Raw genomic sequence first — 15755 nt, forward strand, 5'->3', positions numbered from 1 at the left:
TCTTTGGAGAAACCTGGAGCACCAGGAGGAAACCCACACAGATTCAGGGAACTCCACACTGACAGTGCCCCGGGGCTGGAATTGAACCCGGGTCCCTGTGAGGCAGCAGTGCTAACCATTATACCACTGTGACAGTTAAAGTGAATTAAATGGCCCTGTCAATGCTGAGACTGTATAAGAATTAACCGTGTCTGTCAGCATTACAGGATAGAGCTGGAATAATCTGTGCATCTGGAGTTTAAAAGATCAGTTACAACGTCAAAATGATTGGAATAAAATAATTTGTGAATTGTGTGGAAAAATCAAAGCTTTCAAACGTACAATCAAGATTGAAAATGAGAAGGCTGTCAATGTTGTTCAGAAAAAATAAATAAAATTTACAGGATCAGGAGAAACAGAAAGCTTACAAATTGCTTAATGATGAGACCAAATGAGAATATCAAACCTTTCTGTTTAAGCATAAAAAGCAAAGTAATGAAAGGTGTGCTGGTAATCAGACACAGGAATGCAGCATTGTGAATCCCATGGAATGCAGTCTCAGGAGAAGAGATTGAACCACTGGGAGGTGAATATTGAGGTCATCCAAGTTAGAGCAACTTCTGAGGGAATTCAAAGGCTAGATCTCCATAAGTGAGGTGGTAATATCCTTTCTGAGGGAGGCAGAGTTTTAATGAGATCTTGTGACTCACTGATATCAGGATGGGTTGGTGAGAAATCCATGGAATCTGTCTACGTCACATCATGATGTGGAGATGCCGGTGTTGGACTGGGGTAAACACAGTAAGAAGTCTCACAACACCAGTTTACTACCAAATAAACCTGTTGGACTTTAACCTGGTGTTGTGAGAACTTCTTACTACGTCACATCAGCCATTGAATGTGCAGCGTGGTGTGTTCGAATACAGTTTGCCTGTTAATTCATATTTACTCCATGCAAATTCTGAAGGTCAAGAGTGTATGATAGATATTGTAGTGCTTTGCTTTTATGACTTTGTACAGTGAAGTTTACTTTGTTTAAAATCATGGACTCTTGTGGCTTTATTTCCCTGGTGGGTGACTTGGATTTCAGTCTTTAACTACCTAAAACAAAAACTTACTGGTCCCTAACTGGATTGTAACAGTGTTTCTAATGTCCTTATAATGTAACATCTGTCTTTATTTTGGAACAGTGTATCAGTCACCCAATGTAAGTAAGTATATAAGGTTGTCAGGTTGATACCTGCAAGATCACCCTCTATTACCTGAATACAACTGCCAGCAAAATAATTGATGACTGCTCTGTGGCTCTGAAAGAAAAGACAGGTCAATATCCCCATTTTACACAACTTGTTTATAACTTCTGACTGAGCTCAGGAAAGCAGCCAGTATAATCAATGACGTCACGCACCCCAGACATTCTCGCTTCCACCTTCTTCCATTGGGAAAAAAGGTACATAAATCTGAGATCACGTATCAACCGACTCAAGAACAGCTCCTTCCCTGCTGCTGTCAGACTTTCGGATTGACTTACCTCATATTAAGTTGATCTTCCTCTACTCCCTAGCTATGACTGGAACACTACATTCTGCACCCTTCTCCTTCCCTATGTACTCTAAGAATGGTATGTTTTGTCTGTATAGTGCTCAAGAAAGATTACTTTTCACTGTAAGCCCAATACATGAAACAATAATAAACCAATCAAATCAAAATGATTCAGCAATTCCCTGTGCCTTTGGTGCAAAGAAAGTTCATATAGTTTTCAAAGCTTACCTTGGGTCACATCTGGTCTAAGTTAATCTGCTCCATCAGTTTGTTTCAAATTCCTTCTTGGAATGTGGGTTGGGATTTATTGCCAATTCCATGAAGGTACTGAACCTTATTCTTGAACCATTGGTCAGGTTTGATACAACTGAGTAACTGCCTGGGCCACTTCAGAGGGTGGTTAAGTACAAGCCAAAATGGTATGGGAGTGGCGTGACATATAGATCTAAAGCAAGTAAAGACAAAAGTTTTTGTTCACAGAAGGACATTAGTTGAACCCAGTAAGAAGTCTTACAACACCAGGCTAAAGTCCAATAGGTTTATTTGGTAGCACAAACGTTTGGAGCACTGCCCCTTCATCAAGTGAGCGTGATAAAGATCACTCACCTGATGAAGGGGCAGTGCACCGAAAGCTCATGCGGCCAAATAAACCCATTAGTTAAACTAGTTGGGCTCTTACAATATTTTGATGGCTTCAGGATAGAAATGCTGTGTGCATATTGGCAGCTACATTTTCTGCACTCCCAAGTGACTACACTTCAAAAGCACTTCAGCGAGGAACTTTGGAATGATATTGTGAATGCAAACAGGTATCCCAATTGGAGTAGTGAAACATTTGTGCTGACTGGTAAAATTACTAAATTTTTTTGTTTGATTTGATTTATCATTGTCACATGTATTAGCATTCAGTGAAAAAGTATTGTTTCTTGCGCACTATAGAGACAAAGCATACCATTCATAGAGAAGGAAAGGAGAGGCTGCAGAATGTAATGTTGCAGTCAAAATGGGGGCTGACTAAATTATTTTAAAAAGCTGCATTGAAATTCTCAAATGGCTTTAGCTGGATTTGAACTCACGACTGTTAGCCCAGTTACATGATCATTGGCAATGCCACACCCTTTCCTGCTCTTTGTTGGACTGATCCACTCCAGCCAGGAAGCGTGCACAGTCAGCCAGACTGAGACATATCTCCCAGGTTTGATTCCAAATGACATGGGGCACATCAGCAATCTAAGATTGCCTACTAACCATTAACAATAAGTTTGGTATTTTCTGATTGACGCCCACGTCGGCATAAAAATTACTGACATTTGAAAAACGGCTCCCAATAAAAGGAAACTGCCCAGATAAGTGTGAACTGCATGAAATTTCATAAACCAGACTGTCCATTATAATTTCTTACCTCAATCTAATTTGAATTTTTCACCCTGACTTTTGACAGAAAGACTGGCAGTGAGTGATTTGCTGTTACCTCATTCTGTCAAATTAAATTCGGGAAAGTTCTTAAATATGAAGAGCTAAGGTTATATAATTGGAACCTATATTCAATTTAACTTTGCACTTCTGCTCCTGCTCAGCATTTCTTGCGAGGGTGCCCAGTGCATCTGTATGTTATCAGTATTCATTATACTACTTTGACACTTGTTCAATTTTCCCTTTGTCAGATAAAGCAGTTAGGTTGTCTCTGCTGGCTACTAAAAACACGTTTCCTTAAATTGATGATATCTACTGTAAAACCACATTGAAAAGCAATTGGTCAAAGTGATTTCCTTGATAAATGTATGAAGGGCACTGTGCGCTAATACAGCAAGCGGGTTCATTGGGATGAAACAACTGATAATTAATGTGAATGAGGAGAGGAGCAAGGACAGTAGTATCACATCCCGAACCATTTGCATTACAACTAAAAACTTCCAGCAACTTCAGATCATCTAGAACTCTGCTGCCTGTATCCTAACTCAAGCCAAGTCACGCTTGCTCTCTACTGTTCTCTGACCTTAATTCCCAATCAGTCAATTTTAAATATCTCATCCTTGTATTCAGATTCTTCCATGACCTCAATGTTCTCTTTCTCTGTGACTTCCCCCAGCCCTACCGCTCTCTGAGATTTCAGTATTCAAATTATTCTCTTGTGAGTTCCCTGTTTTAATTGCTTAGACCGTAGGACGTAAGACATAGGAGCAGAATTCGGCTAATTGGCCCATTGAGTCTGCTCCGCTGATATTTTTCTCATCCCCATTCTCCTGCCTTTTCCCCAAAACCCCTGATCCCCTTATTAATCAAGAATCTATCCATCTCTGTCTTAAAGACACTCAATAACCTGCCCTCCACAGCCTTCTGCGGCAAAGAGTTCCACAGATTCGCCACTCTCTGGCTGAAGAAATTCCTCCTCATTTCTGTTTTAAAGGATCATCCCTTTAGCCTGAGGTTGTGTCTTCTGGTCCTAGTTTTTCCTTCTAGCCTGTGAAAATCCATTGGTGGCCAGGCTTTCAGTTGCCTGGGTCGCAAACTCGTACGTCCCCACTCTAAACATTTCCATCTCGCCACCTCATTCTCCACCATCTGAAGATGCTTTCTCAAACCTGCCTCTTTGACCAAACTGCTGTTTGTTTGTCCTCATGTCGGCTTATCGTAGAATCCTTACAGTGCAGACAGAGGCCATTCGGCCCATGGAGTCTATACCGGCCCTCTGACAGAGTGCCCTATCCCCATCCTATCCCTGTAACCCCACACATTTGCCATGGCCAATCCATCCAACCTGGACATCTTTTGACACTAAGGGTGGAATTTTCCCAACCTGCCCACCACAGGAACCACAGGCAGGACACGGACAATACGAGCAACCGTTGATGTCAGGCAGGATTTTCCAGTCTTGGAGTGAGCGGGCCAGAAAATCTCACCCTAAGTGTCAAGGTAGTACGGCCAATCCACCTAATCTGCATATCTTTGGACATATGTGTCTGTATGATATTTTGTTTGGTAATCCTCCAGGTAAAGCCTCAATTCACTTTATAACATTAACAGTGACACATAAATGCAATTTGGTGTTGTTGTTGTATATTTTGGACCTTTGCAGCACTGAATATAACAAACTGTCTCATGTTTCACGAAGTAATTGTACTTTACAACAATTTGGCTACATGTTCTTTTTAGAAGACTAGTTGTGCAAGCAAAATCATTGGCAACAGGTTGACTCTGTTAAAAGATTGACGTAACAAAATGCATCGATCAGTCTGATTATGATAAGCTGAAAAACTTATCACAGACTTCAAACTATTGCAGGTTTAGAATTAAAATTTCTCACCCTGGGTCTTTCCTCCAATGCAGGGGAGCCATGCAATGTTTGTCAAAGTTTATTTGTTTTCCAGCTGGTGCAGATTTTCTCTACTCTCATTTGCCCTATCAAGTAAGTGTAGAATCTACTTATTTATTATTAGTGTCACAAGTAGGCTTACATTAACGCTGCAATGAAGTTACTGTGAAAATCTCCCAGTTACCACACTTCAGCGTCCACTCAGGTACACTGAGGGAGAATTTATTATGACCTGGCCAGCATGTCCTTCGGACTGTGGGAGTTGTGGCATCTTGCTATGCAGGAAAATTGGTTACAACATTTGCCTCAAACCCCAACAGGACTAGGCGCCATAAAATAATAAGTTGTACATGAAGTGTCTTAGAATGTCCTGCGGCCATGACAAGACAGATTAAAAATGCAAGTTTTCTTTCTCGATGGTGTTGCGGCTTGAATAGGAAAGTGCTGAAGTCATGATTTATCGTGTAAAAATCTATACACAATACCAATACTCTCAAGGATTAGGCCTGCTCCTAATCTTTCAAGCTGGACTCAGATACATTGTCAGCATCAGACAAATGGTTGAGGACTCTGGGTCTGTACTCATTGGAGTTTGGAAGGATGAGGAGGGATCTTGTTGAAACTTACAAGATACTGCAAGGCCTGGATAGAGTGGATGTGAAGAGGATGTTTCCACTAGTAGGAAAAACTAAAACCAGAGGGCACAATCTCAGACTAAAGGGATGATCCTTTAAAACAGAGATGAGGAGGAATTTCTTCAGTCAAAGAGTGGTGAATTTCTGGAACTCTTTGCCACAGAACGAGACCAGGCCATTGAGTGTCTTAAGACAGAGATAGATATGTTCTTGAATAATAAGGAGGTCAGGGGTTATGGGAAAAGAGAGGAGAATGAGGATGAGAAAAATATCAGCCGTGATCGAATAGCAGGGCAGACTTAATGGACCGAGTGACCAATTCTACTCCTATGTCTCATGGTCTTATGGTCTTCAATGCCAACCTGATTGTGTCCAGAACATAGAAGTTGCTTTTCTCTGGCTGATACCCACAGGTGATCCTCAGTTATTTTTCATTAGCCATGTAGAAGCCCACGTAACAGTTTAATGAGGCTGTATATCTGTTGATTGTGTCTGACATTATGAAAGTCAGGCTTTGATGTCTTAATTTCACAAAGGTCTGTCATAATAAAACCTTATGTTTGTGGCTATTTCTGTTTCCATTATGTTTTGGAACAGGCGTATCCAATGGTTTGGAATAATGAACCAGTTCTTTGTAATTATATCTACAAGAGGTTGATGTCTGAGTCATTCCTAAATCAGGCAGAATCACGATTAAACCCTACACCCAATGCATAATCTTATTCTTCATTTCTTTATTTTCTTGGACCATGCTATTTACAACCTTCCTCTTTCTTTTCAACTCCTTCATTCCCCCTCTTTTTCACATTCATGCCATCTGTTTCCCCTCTCTTTTTCATCCTTCACTCATCGCTTTCTCCTTCACTTTGTCTACTTCCTCTTTCATAGCTATTTCCATCATTTTTCTCACTTGACTCCCTTCTAGTCATGTGTCTCTATCTTTTTTGCTTCTGTCTGCCTGTCCATCTCTCTCTCTCTTTTTCTTGTACAGTTTGCTCTCTCCAACTCTTTTTTGGCAGGGTACCACCTGCCTGAGCCATGCTGAAGGTAAGCACTTGCTTCTGTAGATGCAACAGTGAAAAGAATTGGTGCAGGCAGTGCTGGTTTTGGACAGCAGCCAGTAAACAGACAAGTCTTACAACTGTGGCACTCCTCATAGGTCACGTGTACCTTGTTGGTGTCACTGATGCCAGATATATGTGATAAACCCAAGAAATTCCATAGGGAGCTGATGGCTTAGTGGTTTAATGCTAAACTTTTGATCTAGAAATTCAGCTAATGTTCTAGGGACCCAGATTCAAATCCTGTCATGGCAGATGAATTTGAATTCAATAAAAAAAATCTGAAATTAAAATCTACTGATGGCCATGTAATCATTGGCAATTGTGAGAAAAAAGCCCAACTGGTACAATAATGCCTTTTAGAGAAGGAAATCTGCCTTCCCTTAGCTGGTCTGGCCTACACCCAACTCCAGAGCCACAGCAATGTGGTTGACTCTCAACTGCCTCAGGCAACTCCGAGATGAGGAGGAACTTCTTCACTCAAAGGGTGGTGAATCTCTGGAATTCTCTGCCCGTTGAAGTGGCGGAGGCTACCTCGCTAAATATATTTAAGTCACAGTTAGATAGGTTTTTGGTAGGCAAGGGAATTAAGGGTTATGGGGAGAGAGCGGGAAAGTGGAACTGAGCCACTTCAGATCAGCCATGATCTTATTGAATGGTGGGGCAGGCTCGAAGGGCTGGATGGCCTACTCCTGCTCTTATTTCTTATGTTCTTGTGTAACTAGGGATGGGCAATAAATGCTGGCCAGCCAGCAGCCCATGAATGAAAAAACGAAAGCTTACTTGGGGAATCCTTGATTGATCTCCCAGTCAGATTCATAGATGACGAGTTCCCATGGTAATAGATAATTACCTAAACAGGTGAAACTCTTATCCTGAGTCCTTTATAAGGTGGACACCAGAGCGGGTCCAGTTTTCTATTGTTCTGGATGGGACTTGTGTACAGGTACCACAGGGTTGTGCTTCATAAGATAAAACATGCTTCCTTTCCAGTTGGCTTCCTGAGTTATTACAATATGAAAGTGAGATATTACAGTGCAATTTTAGCAGCTTCATTTCTTGTCTGGAATACAGAAGTTGCTTCTCTTGAGCTGGCCACACAGACTGGTCTAAAATAGACCCTATTGGATTCTAAATGAGAAAGCAGGCACCATGTTGATGCTGGTTAGATAGGGGAGGTGATGGCCGAGTGGGATTATCGCCAAAATATTAATCCAGAAACTCAGCTAATGATCTGGGGACCTGAGTTCCAATCCCGCCACGTCAGAGAGTGGAAATTGATTTTAATAAAAACATTTGGCACTAAGAATCTACTCATGACTGTGAAATCATTGTCGATTGTCGGAAAAACCCACCAGGCTCACTAATATCCTTTAGGGAAGGAAATCTGCCATCTTCAGCCGGTCTGGCCTATATGTGACTCCAGAATCACAGCAATGTGGTTGTCTCGCAACTACTCTCTAAGCAAAGGAAACTAAGGATGGGCAATAAATGCAAAGGAACTAGTGATGGCAATAAATGCTGTCCAGCCAGCGATGCCTGTGTCCCATGAATGAATAAAAAAAAAGTAGGTTGGGTGTAGATTCAGACTGACTTTCCATTCAGAGTTGAGAGTGTTCTTTGGGTATGTACAATGTCTTCTTGCTTCACTAACTGTGAAACCTTATGGTCCAGTTGGCCATTCAGAAGCTTCATCATTCAGGTCTTCCTGGAATCTCGGCATTTAGTCGTGGGATTAATATTCTGTTACAGTCCTGCCAGTTTCCATACCAATTTCACAAGGCTGACTGTTTTGGAAACAAATATACAAATTTAAAAAGAAATAAGAGACAAGATTCACTTCTTTAATGAGATAGCTGACCCATGTCAGTTGATTAATTTTACTCTATGCAGGATTATTTTCCCTCAACTCTCCTTCAGTGCAATGATGAGACTGTCAAAAGTGCCAAGGACCTTGTAGGCTGTTGTCTCAGGTCTTAAAAAGATGGGCAGTTAGAAATCTATTTAGAAACATAGGAAATAGGGGCAAGAGTGTGTCATTCGGCCACTCAAGCTTATTCCACTATTCAATATGATTATGGCTGATACTTTATCTCAATGCCATATTCCTGCACTCTACACATACACCTTGATGCCTTTAGTATCCGAAATCTATTTATTTAATTATTGGATGGCAGAGTGGTTAGCACTGCTGCCTCACGGCGTCAGGGCCCCCTGTTCAATTCCTGCCTCGGGTGTCTGTCCGTGTGGAATTTTCACATTGTCTCCGTGGGTTTCCTTTGGGTGCTCCGGTTTCCTACCACACTTCAGAGATGTGCAGGTTAGCTGGACTGTACATGATAAATTACCCCTTTGTGCTCCATATTGGTTAGATTGGATGGATTAGCCATGAAAGATGACTGGGGTGATGGGGATAGCATGGAGGAAAGGGCCTGGGTAAGATGCTGTTTCAGAGAGTTGCTGCAGACTCAATGGGCCAGATGGCGATTTACCACCCTCTGAGTGAAGAAAGTTTTCCTCAGCTCAGTTCTAATGGCGGACTGTGTATCCTGAGACTGTGACCCCTTGTTGTAGACATTCCTATCCAGGGAAAGCAACATCTCTGTGTCCAGTCTGTCCAGCTTTGTCAGAATTTAATACGTTTTAATGTGATCCCCTCTCATTCTTCTAAATTCCAATGAATATAGGCCTAGTCAACCTGTGGTTGTGTGCAGAGTTCCAGGATAGGAAGCTAATGGCTACGGTTGAATTAAGACCTGGTGCCTTTGCAGAGGTGGCAACTATCAACTTGTTCCATTTGCTAATACATCTTGCTCGCTGAAGAATTTTATTACAGGAATTGTTTAACTTCTAGATCTCCCTAACAGCACTGTGGATGTATCTACACCATGTGGTCTGCAGCGGTTTAAGAAGGCAACTCACAACCACCTTCTCAAAGGTAATGGACAACAAATGCTGGCCGAACTAGCGATGGCCAAGTCCCATGAAAAATAATTTGCCCATTTTATCGTATGAATGCTATTAATGTGGAATTAACACTTTTAATCAAAGCTTGACCACAGGCAACCAAACAGGTTAAGTGCTTTCCCTTACGGTTCTGAACCAAAATATTCAGAGATTTTTGAGAGAACCCTCCCTGATTAAAAGCCTCTGTATCAAATTTTTGCAAGTGATGTAAACCAAAGGATGACAGGGGGAGAACTTGTCTGTGATGGTAATGTGAAACAGGTTTTGGCATATTGGCAGCCCATCAAACACGCTGTTCGATCTTCATGGTTCACTTCAGTGGGAAGGTAAGAGCAGCAATGGGGTAAAATAAGTGGTGACTGAAAGCCAATTTCATCCCAAATATCCAGTTCTGCTCCATAAGCAACAAGGCCGTGATCTTACCGGCCATTCACACCCTGGTCCTGCTGCAGCAAGATCGGAGAATTTGGCACCCAACTCCGTTTACTGCAGTGGGATGGGAAAATTTCATCTGCGTGAATGGTGATAAGATTCTATGTGCTTTGTAGCTGAAATGTGTCAGTGATACTCGAGACCTCAGTACTCTTTGATTAGGAGCAGCCAGTCCCTTCTTCATCCTCTTGAGGAGTGACTCTTCCTGTGTTTTCTCTTCTGAACTGCAGAAGATCTCCAGAGCATGCATCACAAAGCTGTTTATCTAATGAATTGGTCAATTCTTGTTTTAAACACTTCTCCTGGTTTCCCACTTGAACTTTCCATAAACTCAAGCATATCCAAAGCCCCTCTCCAAAATTTCACCAAATCCTGTTCCACTCACCACCCTGTGCACATTCACCCAAATTAAGTCCTGGCAAAGTCTTGACCTTAAAACTCTCGCCTCTCTCTCTCTCTCTGTCCTGCTCCAGCCCCACAACACTCCAGGATTTTTGCGCTCCTCCAAATCTGGCTTCATACACCTGAAGGGTTTTAAATGCTCCATCATTGGTGGCTGTGTCTTCAGCTGTTGAGATTCTAAGCTTTTGAACTGTCTACCTAAAACCCTCTGCACTTTCCCCTCTCTCCTCTTTTATGACACTCCTTAAAACCCATTGAGTAAATTTTTCGTCACCTACCTTCATCTCCCCTCACATGGCTCTGTGGTAAATTTTAACCAATTATGTACCTGTTTTCTTAGTTAAAGACATTGCATGAAATCAAAGTATTATGAAGTGTAGATCATGAGGTAATCACAAAATGCTTTTTGTACCTTTTGCTTTAAGCTACTTGGCAATTCCTAAATTGTATCTGGTTGATTTTAGTAATTAATTAAAATTACCTACCTGTTCTCAACTTTCCTCCCTATGTCTGCACAGAACAAAATGTCTTTCCTCTGACGCTGACCTGGTAATCTGCAGTGTAGTCCCAGTTTCAGTTGCCTCCCCTATATTAGAGCTGCCTAACCTTGGTAGTTCATAATGCATCTTTCTTTATTTAACAGGATCAAATTCCTTCAAATCTAAAATTTATTTATTAGTGTTACAAGTAAGCTTACATTAATACTGCAATGAAGCTACTGTGAAAATCCCCTAGTCGCCATACTCTGGCACCATGCATCCCGGACATACCCTCTTCTTTCTTTATCCGTTGGGAAAAAGATACAAAATTCTGAGGTCATATACCAACCTACTCAAGAACAGCTTCTTCCCTGCTGCTGTCAGACTTTCGAATGGATCTACCTCATATTAAGTTGGTCTTTCTCTACACCCTGGCTATGACTGTAACACTAAATTCTACACTCTCTCCTTTCCTTCTCTATGAACAATATGCTTTGTCTGTATAGTACCCAAGAAACAATACTTTTCACTGCATATCAATACATGTGACAATAAATCAAATCAAATCCACTGAGGATTTGATTTGTTGAATGATAAATGAGATATTGGTGAGTTTAAAGTTTGAAAGTTTATTTATTAGTGTCACAAATAGGCTTATGTTAACATTGCAACTAAATTACTGTGAAAATCCCCCAGTTGCCACACTCCGGTGCCTGTCTGGGTACACTGAGGAAGAATTTAACGTGGCCAATGTGCCTAAACAGCATGTCTTTCAGACTGTGGGAGGAAACTAGAGCACCCAGAGGAAACCCACGCAGACACAGGAAGAATGGACAGACTCCCCACAGATAGTGATCAAACCTGGGGTCGCTGGTGCTGTAAGGCAGCAGTGCTAACTACTATGTCACCATGTCACCCATGCAACTCACAACAGCCTCACTGGTCCTGAAAGTGCAATTCTTTCTCTGTGGAATGTCAAATCTCTCCAGTTAAAAAAAGAAAGCCACGTATTTGTAATGCTTTTTGTCGATGTTTATTTCTGATGTATCCTGGCGTCTACATTAATCCGATATGCATGCGTCAACCATTTATTTCTGTCCCTGCAAAATTTAATAGAAAAGTGAAAAATAATCAATGCATTTTATTTCCTGCTTTGCTGCCTATGAGAAGACTTCAACCTGATAGGCTGCCCACCTTGGTGGCTGACAGTACTGTTGTTAGACACAGAAAGATCCCCTTGAAGTGGTACCAGGTTCAAACTGATGTCTGGCAAAAGGGAATCCATGTCACAAAGATTGCTGGAGCTTTGTGGGCAGGTTTTCCCAAGTCGTTTCATTGCTAAATTCCAAATCAAGGCCACAATATTAAGATGGTTTTGCTATTTAAGATTTATTTTGCATCAGCATGCCATGGAGCTGGTTTGAATCTAGTTCGGATCTTGGCTCAATTAACTCAATATTTCAGGATTAGTTCATTGAGCTGATAATGCTTTTTCTGAAATGCAAATTATATTGGACCAACTGTTGTCAAGTGTAAATGCCTGTCAAAAGAAAAGCAAGCAGCTTGGTTTGCTTTGTAATATCTGTTGCTCTTTGCTAATTCTCTAACATCTCTCTGAAGTATTCCATTGGCTACTGACTGTGCCAAAATTTTACTGAGATTAAAACAATTCAGCAAAAAAAAATGCCGAACAAGGCAAAATAACAAAGACTAATGGAGCATTTCTGTGCAATTCATGGTCGCCATAATAACCAGGTTGCTTCCTGTTTGTCCGACTTTCTTTTAATTTGATTTGATTTGATTTATTATTGTCACATGTATTAACGCACACTGAAAAGTATTCTTGTGCGCTATATGGACAAAACATACCGTTCATAGAGAAGGAAATGAGAGAGTGCAGAATGTATTGTCACAGTCATAGCTAGGGTGTAGAGAAAGATCAACTTATTGCGAGGTAAGTCCATTCAAAACTCTGACAGCAGTAGGGAAGAAGCTGTTCTTGAGTTGACTTGTATGTGACCTCAGACTTTTGTATCTTTTTCCCAATGGAAGAAGGTGGAAGAGAGAACGTCCAGCGTGCGTGGGGGTCCTTAATTATGCTGGCTGCTTTGCCGAGGCAGCGGGAAGTGTAGACACAGTCAATGGCTGGGAGGCTGGTTTATGTGATGGATTGGGCTACAATCATGACCTTTTGTAGTTCCTTGCAGTCTTGGGCACAGCAGGAGCCATACCAAGCTGTGATGCAACCAGAAAGAATGCTTTCAATGGTGCATCTTAAAAATTGGTGAGCATCATAGCTGACCTGCCAAATTTCCTTAATTTTCTGAGAAAGCAGGGGTGTTGGTGGGCTTTCTTAACTATAGTGTCAGCATGGGGGGGACCAGTATAAGTTGTTGATGATCTGGACACCTGAAAACTTGAAGCTCTCGACCCTTTCTACTTTGTCTTCAGTCTGTTCCTTCTCCCCCCTCTCCCCCACTCCTCAATCTACCCTGTCCCTTGATCACAACTCCCTTTCCCTTTCCTAACTATTTCCTGCTCACTTCCGGTTGCTCTTCCCTTCCCATTTCCCTCAGCTCCAATTGCTGTCCCTCTTCCCAGTCAGGTACTATTTCTGCTGTAATTTGGAAAGTGTGACAAAGCAAGATCCTACAAACGGCAATGTGACGATGAACAGTTCGATAGTGATCAGCTGATCTATTTTCAGTGATGTGGATTGAGGGATAAATGTCCAACAGGATACCAGGCAGAAATCCATAAAACCCTTACTTTACCATTCGGGCCATTGAGACTGCACCTATTCTGTGAATGAGCATCCCATCCAGCTCCTCCTCTTCATCCTACCCCTGTAAACTTACACATTTACCATGCATAATCCACCCTAACCTACACATCTTTGGACACTCACCTTTGAACTAATGGGATTGGACGCTTTAAAAAAAATCATGGGACATGAGCAATGCTGGCTGGCCAGCATTTATTCTGCATCCCTAGTTGCCTGAGGGCAGTTGAGAGTCAACCACATTGCTGTGGCTCTGGAGTCACATATAGGTCAGACTGGGTAAGATTTCCTTCGCTTAAAGGACATTAGTGAACCAGATAGGTTTTTCTGACAATTGAAAATAGTTTCATGGTCATCAGTAGATTCTTAAATTCAGATTTTTTTTATTGAATTCAATTTTTATTGAATTCAAATTCCACCATCTGCCGTGGCAGGATTCAAACACACATCCCCAGAACATTACCTGAGTTTCTGGATTAATAGTTTAGCGATAATACCACTTGGCCATGGCCTCTTTGAATTCATGCCATGGAATCTGAGAGGAGAATTAAGGCCTTTATTTCACATCTTAAGCATTGCAGAGGACAACACCTTTGACAGTGTCTCATTCACTTGACGCTGTACAAGATTGTGAGTCTAGATTATGTGTTTGAGCTTTTGGTGTTGTTCTTGAATCAATGATCTTCTGACTCAGAAGCTTAATTTCTGTCTGGCACAGGGTGGCCTTGATCTATTTTCCAGTTTGTAACATATATAAATGATATGCAGGAAAATGTAACTGGTTTTGTTAGTGAGTTTGCGGACATCACAAAGGTTGGTGGATTTGCGGATAGCAATAAGGACCATCAGAGGATATAGCAGCATATACAGATTGGTTGGAAGATTGGGTGGAGAGATGGCAGATGGAGTTTAATCCGGACAAATGTAAGGTAATGTATTTTGGAAGATCTAATACAGATAGAAATATAAAGTAAATGGCAGAACGCTGAAGAGTGTTGATAGGCAGAGGGATCTGGGTGTACAGGTATACAGGCCACTGAAGGTGGCAACGCAGGTGGAGAAGGTAGTCAAGAAAGCATACTGCATACTTGCCTTCATCGGCTGGGGCATTGAGTTTAAAAATTGGCAAGCCATGTTGCAGCCTTATAAAACCTTAGTTGGGCTGCACTTTGAATTTGGTGTTCAATTCTGGCCGCCACACTATCAGAAAGGTGTGGAGGCTTTGGAAATCTTAAGGTTCAGTGGGGAGTATCACTGCCTCTGATCCAGCAGCTCTGCATTCGTGTCCCACTCTTGGACTTGCAGGCCAAGGAAGCTGCATTCACAATGTTGCCAACAGGTTGAGAAGAAAACTGTAAACCTGGGAGTGTGATGGAATGTCCTAAACTTGCCTGGATGAGCACAGCTCCAACAACACTCAGGAAGCTCAATATCATCCACGACAAAGAAGCTCCATTTGACTGGCATCCCATCTGCCTCCTTAAACATTCACTCCCTCCATCACCGATACACAGTGGCAGCCATGTGCACCATCTACAAGGTGCACTGCAGCAATGCCATGCCACCTTTGAAACGAGTGACATCTACCACCCAGCAAGACGAGGGCAGCGGACACATGAGCGCATCACCATCTGCAAGTTTCCCACCAAGCCACTCACCATCCTGAACTGTATCACTTTTCCTCAGTGTTGCTGGGGTCAAAATCCTGGAACTTCCTCCCTCGTAGCACTGTGAGTGTACCTACACTGCAGGAAGTGCAGCGGTTCAAGAAGGCAGCTCATCGCCACCTCCTCAAGGGCTGTCGGGGGGGAGGTGGCTGGTTATAAATGCTGGCTTAGCCACATTGCTTGAAAGAATTCAAGGATTCCTTCTGAGCAGTGGGAGCAGGAGAGGTTCCTGGTTAGTTATGTGATGGAAAGAAAGTTGCAGCCTCTACCATCACTATCCGGAACTCCAGATTACAAAATATATGTAAAAGCGCACATTGCTCCAGCAGTGCGGAGAGCCCTGAGTGAACCCTCACCAATGCTGCAGAATTTCAGCTGCAACTTTAACTGTAAACCAGGAGGTGGCACTATGTGCACATATTTGCACACTGCAGGCTGGGATGTTCTCTATCTAATGTAGTTCTCCTATTCTGAAATCTTAAATAATCCACAAATA

This window comes from Carcharhinus amblyrhynchos, chromosome 4 (genome assembly GCF_965287045.1).
Source record: "Carcharhinus amblyrhynchos chromosome 4, sCarAmb.v2.hapA, whole genome shotgun sequence".
Lineage (NCBI taxonomy): Eukaryota > Metazoa > Chordata > Chondrichthyes > Carcharhiniformes > Carcharhinidae > Carcharhinus > Carcharhinus amblyrhynchos.